The sequence below is a fragment of the Octodon degus genome, unplaced genomic scaffold (genome assembly GCF_000260255.1).
Source record: "Octodon degus isolate 3935 unplaced genomic scaffold, OctDeg1.0 scaffold00021, whole genome shotgun sequence".
NCBI lineage: Eukaryota > Metazoa > Chordata > Mammalia > Rodentia > Octodontidae > Octodon > Octodon degus.
In genome coordinates, this window is record NW_004524597.1 from 9,860,777 (window position 1) to 9,867,637 (window position 6,861).

General features: G+C 42.4%; 1 pseudogene; it reads left to right on the plus strand.

The window, feature by feature from the left end:
- Positions 1-446: 446 nt before the first annotated feature.
- Positions 447-3,969, plus strand: LOC111815770 (annotated as a pseudogene).
- The last annotated feature ends 2,892 nt before the right edge of the window (positions 3,970-6,861 follow it).

A 6,861-nucleotide genomic window follows, 5' to 3' on the forward strand; every position in this document is an offset into this window, starting at 1 on the left:
AGACCAAGAGCCTTCTTTAGCTCGAAGCCAAGCTCCAGGTTTTGAGGCTGAGAATTCCTTTCATACTGTTTAATCTGAGCCACATTGTATGTGCTTTTTGCTGGAAGAGCTATACAAAAACAGTCAGTGAACCAAAACAGTTAATGCAAAACTGTTGCCAGGAGGATTTCATACATGAGTCTTCTGATTAAGGGGAAAATGAGATCTACAGTTGGGCAATCGAGAACAATTGGAGATCTTGTTCTCGCCATCTCTTTGCTCCCTGTACACCTCCCCGGGAGGCCCCTCGCTGTGGGGAGCTGGCCAGATCCTATCTTCTCCCTTCCGTCTCCAACAAGGAAGGTCTGGATATCTGATGGGAAGCTGATCCAGTGACAAACGCTTTGACTGCCGCAGGGAAGGCCTTCCCCCCCACCCCATCGCAGCAGGGGGGACTCCTACTAAACATGCCAATGCTGGAGGAGAAGCATCCGGAGATTGTCTGGCCCCTGGTTTCACTGTCTGGGATCTGGTTGCAGGGGGTGGGGGGTGCGGGGAGTGGGGCTGGTGTGTGTATGTGAGGGGGATTCCTATGCTTCATAGCCAGTCTTGTTGTGAGGGCAGCTGGGGGAATGTATGCAGGCTAGGAAAGAGTGTGGCAGGCAAGACACAGGGAACCTGAAGAAACAGACTCTTTGGTCCCTAGTGAGTTCACAGGTACCTTATGGTATGCTGAAGGAAGAGTCCTGAAGTCCTGGGAGTTAGAAAGGAGAGAGAGGGAGGCAGCTACAGATGGTGATGGTGGTGATGACATGTGGCATTCCCTAGGCACTTGCTGTGTGTTCTGCTGGTAAGGTTTACACAGAATGTGTTTAAAGTACTTGGTACCAGGCACTGAGGGTTGGCATGGATAATCAATGTCATTTCAAGTATTTATCAAACCGCTATGCTTATTCCACTGAGTCATCTCCCCGACCCCTATCCTCATTTATAGATGAGTAAATAGTTTGAGAAGGGACCATGTTACCAGGAACCAGCATACCCACATTTATCTGTCCATGCCCTGGGTGGGGAACAGTGTAGAGGGGCTCACATAGAGCAGAGAAAGGGAGCCCTTTGGGCAAGAATTCAGGTGGACAGACACAGGAGGTAAAAAACTTAGGGCCTCTGGTACCTGGTTTGTATGTCCCCCAAAAATTCCTGGCTCCATGCATGGGAGACCTGTAAATTTGATAGATGTCATCTCTGTGATGGTAATGCTGTAATGCTGGTCAGCTGACTGTGAGTTCATTGTAAGGGAGTCAGTGTCCTAGGGAGTCTCCTGGGTAGGCCTGACTAATAAGGAGGGCTTTTCTTTTTGTTACATTGAACCCAGGGTCTTCATCTTTCATATTGAACTACATCCTCAACCCTTTTTTTATTTTGAGACAGGATCTCACTAATTCACCAAATTGCTCAGGTTGGGTTTGAACTTTCAACCTTCCTGCCTCAGTTTACCAGAGTGCTGAGATTATAAATGTGTGCCAGCACACCCGGATGAGGCAGGCTCTTAAAAGGAGGTCTCCTAGGGTAATAAAAAATGTTCTGGAAATAGATTAAGGAGATTGTGTACTACCGTAATTGCACCTGATGATAATGAATTGTCACATGGTTGATTTTATGCGATAAGAATATCACTGGTATGAAAAATAACTAAAAGAGACTCTGGGGGTCAGAAGCTGCAGAAGGTAGAGAGAGTCCTCCAGTTGGCCTGGTGGGAAAAAAATAGCTGTGTGGTGATGTCTGTGAGGGAACAAAGAAGAGAGCATGGCGTCTCAAGGACCTGAGTGGCAGCATTCAGCCAGTGCACAGGGACCCCCAGGCTGCAGACACAAGGCACTGAACTTTGTCTGTGATTGCATGAGCTTGGGAGAGGACCCAGACCTCAGATGAGCCCACAGTCCTGGCCAATATCAAGATCACTACCTTGTGAGACCTTGGGCAGAGGATTCTGTTCAGTCTTGTCAGACTCCCAACCTATAGAACCTTGGATATAAATGGGTATTATTCTGAGTGACTGAGATTGTGACCATCTGTTACACAGCAGAGAAAATTAATAGGACAGGCCAAGCCAGCCAGGAAGAGGGACAGGGCCCAGACAAGAGCCGGTGGGACCATTAACATCAGGACAATGTATACAGAAGCCCTGGAATGGTAAATTCTTTCATACCAGCGTTTTCAACCATTGGGCCAGGTGGGTGAATGGGACCACAGACCTCAAGACTTTCTCTAGAAGATTGGGAGCTAGTGCCCCACCAGGTGAGGCCCAAGGGGTGGAGTATGGCTTTCATTAAATACCATAAGCTCAGTATTAATTCCTATCAGAAACAAATGTCTAGTCCCTGTCCTGTGTAAGCACAAATGCTTTAAGACAAAGGTCTGAGGGCTGGAGGGAGACCTGAAGGTTTCTCAAAGCCCCATCTGGAAGAGGAGCTTCAAAGTGAGAGGGAAGGGTAGGGTAGGGTGCAGTGCAGCTGTTGGTGGTAGAATGGGTAAAGAAGCAATACCAGCCCTACAACAATGCCCTAATCCTACCAAGTGAGAAGGAGAGTGAATCCTCCAGGAAAGGTGCTTGGGACACCTGGATTTTATCCTGGAAAACCACACTGGATTTCTGGCCACAGAGTAGTAAGGAAACACACTGGTATTGTGAGATATTTTGTCTGTGGGGATTTACTCAGGGGCCACAATTCTGCCTACTACAGACCCCGAAGTAGTGACCCCAGCATCTGTGCTTATAGGTCTTGAGGTACACGAGCAGTGTTTCTCACCACTGGTTCACTCCTTTTATACCTTCTGGGCTTTCTTCCCTGGGCCCTGACCTTAGTTGCTGTCAGGGTTGTCTGGGCTCATTGCACACCTGAGGATTTCAGGATTTCAGGCCTTCTCTCCTCTGGGGTTCAACAGGTCTACAGGGCCCTAAGATCTCTGTCTGTCTGTCTGTCTGTCTGTCTGTCTGTCTGTCTGTCTGTCTCTTTCATTGGGAATTGAACTCAGAGATTTTGCAATGAGCCATGTAATTTTGACATAAAGTTTTCCTAAGTGACTAAATCGTTGCGTTGGTCTTGAATTTATGATCATCCTGCTTCAGCCTTCTAGACTGCTGGGATTACAGGCATGTACTACCACACCTGGCTGGGTTTATATTTAAGAACTCTCAGGTAATTTTTAAAAAAGCGAACCCCCAAAAGCTCCCAAAATTTCAAAACAAGATGATAGGAGGGTAATAGTGGTTAGTACATTGTGTATTGTTATCTTTAAGTTAGTTGCTCAGAGTACAAGATATCAGCATTAAATTGTCGAAACAATATTAATACAAACTTTGCTTTTTTTCTTCCTCCTTTTCTCCATTCCCCCATCCCAGTTTCTCTTTCCTTTTGAAGTTTCTTCCTAAGCCATGCCTGGCCACCTGCTGTGGGGCCTGTGGTGGTGCTGGAACTGTTACAAGTACCACTTTGTTCCCTGGATCATGCTGAACCTGAGCCACAACCCGAGGTACAATATATCAGAAGTATGAGCTGATCTTTTTCCAGTTCATTGGAAACCCATTTTTTAAAAAATGCTTGGCTGGAACACTCATTGATGGAAATGACAAAGGAATATCAAAAGTTGTATATAGATCTTGTAGTGGAAGAGATCGCTTTGGCTCTTTAAAAATGAATGGTATTACATGGCTAGCATCAGAGACTCATAATTCACTGACTATAGGACAATATGTTAACAAGTGTTCAAATGACAGAGCAGCTAATGTCTGTTATCAGGAATTTGAAGTGCCTGCAGTGTCCCCTGTAGAACTGAAGCAATAACTTCCAAACATTGACGACAGCTCTGACAAAGCCCACTTTGATGTGTTGTTCTTGTTACACTGAAGAAAATCAAGCAAGAGCTCTTTTTGAACTACTACACAATTGTCTGTTAACTTGGTGAGTTAGAAATTAGGTTTTCTACTTAGCATATTGAGTTAACTCTAAATGTTCTTTTGTTAATCATTCTGAATTCCCCCTGTAGAATAAATATTTTGGAACTTAATTGAAATAAGCGTTTTTTTATATTATAGTTGTGTTCCAATTTCATGGTAAAAGTGAGTTGCTTCATTATACTTTTAAAATTTGTAATGCAATTGCAATGTAATTGGTTTTCACATAAATAAATACTAGCTTATTAAAACTAAAAAAAAGTTTCTTCCTATTTTACAATATTTGTTGTACAGTTTGGATCTTATTTATTCTTTCAACTTCCCATACTAGGGAGACAATATGATGTGTACACATGTGTGTCTGACTTATTTCGCTTATGAGTATGGTCTTAAGTTACATCCATTTACCCTTGAAAGTCTCCAGTTTATCCTTCTGTTTGACTGAGTAATACTCCATTATATAAAAAGACCACATCTTTTTTTATCCATTTCTCAGTTGATGGGCATTTGGGTTGTATTCAAGATCTAGCTATTACAAATTGTGCTGCTATAAACATGGGTGCACATATAACATTGTGGTATGATTTTTTTGTGTGTGTGATATGATGTTTTTAATTCTTCTGGAAAGATACCTAGAAGAAGAGTAGCTGGATCAAATGGGACCTCCAATTCTAGTTTTTTGAGGACTTTCCACACTGATTTTCATAGTGGTTGCACCAGTTTACACTCCCACCAACAGTGGAGAAATGTTCTTTCTTCTCTTCCAGCATTTTCTTTTTTTCCTCTGTATTTTAGGGAAGGGTCTACAGGGTATTCAGGGTCTCACTACTAGATTGGGCTTGTAGTGATTCTCCGGTTTACAGCCTCCCAAGTGCTGGGATTACAGGCTCACACCACTACGCCCAGTCTCAATCGCCATCTCAGTGTGCCCCGGGGGCAGGAGTGGCAAGCAGGCCTGGGGATTGAGCCCCCAGTCCCTGCGTCTGCTTACAGGAGCTTTAATCCTCTGAGCTATTTGGCTGGCCTTTCTTCCAGCATTTGGTATTGGGAGATTTCTTGATAATAGCCATTCTTTCCAGAATGAGATGGAATCAGTGTTGTTTTAATTTGCATCTCTCAAATGACAAGTGATATTGAACATTATTTCATATATTTATTTGCTGTTTGTATTTCTTCATCTGAGAAGTGTGTATTCAGCTCCAATACCCATTTTTGGCTTGGATCTTTGAATTTTGGAGGTCTGATATTTTTGAGCTCTTTGTATGTTCTCAATAATAATCCTTTGTCCGAGGAATAGGTGGAAACCACTTTTTGTTCCCCACATTGTGGGTTGTCTCTTCACTCTGTTTGTAGTTTCTTTACTATGCAAAAGCTTTTCAATAAGATTAGATCCAAGTTATTAATTCTCTGTGATAGTTCCTGTATGTTGGAAGTTTTACTCATAAAGTCTTTGCCTAAACCAATGTCTTCAAGAGTTTTATCTATCCTATCTTCCAGAAGATTTAGTGTTTCTCTCTCTCTCTCTCTCTCTCTCTCTCTCTCTCTCTCTCTCTCTCTCTCTCTCGTATTTTAGGGAAGGGTCTACGGGGTGTTCAGGGTCTCACTACTAGATCAGACTCGTAGTGATTCTCCTGTTTACAGTCTTGCAAGTGCTGGGATTAAAGGCACCAGCTACCACACCCAGTCTCAATCACCGGTCTCAGTGCACCCCAGGGGTAGGACTAGTGTTTCCCTTTTAATGTTTAGATCTTCGATCCATTTCAAATTTAGTTTAGTGCATGGTGAAAGACATGGGTCCAGTTTTAATCTTTGGCATGTGCAGAGCCAGTTTTTCCAGAACCATTTATTAAAGAGGCTTTCCTTCTTTTAGTGAATATGTTTGGAACTTTTGTCAAAGATAAGGTGTTTGAGTATGTCTGGAGTTGTTTCTGCATCTTCTATTCTGTTCTATTGATCTTTGGGTCTGCTTTTTCTAATATCACACTGGGTTTTTTTAATCACCATAGCTTTATAGTATAATTTCAAGTCAGGGATTGTGATTCCCCCTGCCTTGCCTTCATTGCCCAGAATTGCCTTTGCTATTCTAGGGCTCTTCTGGTTTCAAATGAATGTTAGGATTGTTTTCTCTAATTCTGTGAGATATGCTATTGGAATTTTGATTGGGATTGCTTTGAATCTGTATAACAGTTTTAGAAGTAAATCAATTTTCATTACTCTTGTTCTTCCTACCCAAGAGTAAAGGATGTCTTTCCATTTTCTGATGCCTGTTTCAATCTCCTTTCTCAAAGTACTGTAGTTTTTAATGTATAAGTCTTTTATATCCTTTGTTAGATTGATTCCTAGGTATTTCATTTTTTTGTGGATGCTATTGTGAAAGGTATTATTTCCTTAATTTCTCTCTCAATGAGTTTGCCTTTTTTTTTTTTTTTTTCCGGAGCCAGGGATTGAACCGCCCTTGCGCTTGCCAGGGAAGCACTTACTCCACTGAGCCATCTCCCCAGCCCATGAGTTTGCCTTTGTACATAGAAATGCTATTGATTTTTTTCTATTGATTTTTTTTAAATTTTTATTTATGTGTGTGTGTGTGTGTGTGTGTGTGTGTGTGTGTGTGGCCAGCTCATCCCACCAGGGGGCGGGGCTAGCTGGCATGTGGTGCTGGGGGATTGAACCGTGGTCCTTGTGCTTTGTTTAGTTTAGCTTGTTCTAAGTAGGTGCTTTAGACCACTGAGCCATCTCACCAGCCCCTCTATTGATTTTTGAGTATTGACTTTGTATCCTGATATGCTACTACATTTGCTTATTAGCTACAGCAGTTTTTAAGTGGAGTTTTGGGGTCTTCTATGTAAAGTATTATGTCATCTTCAAATAATGTAATTCAATTTCTTTCTTTCCTATCATTATTCCTTTTATTTTTTTTCTCTTGTCTA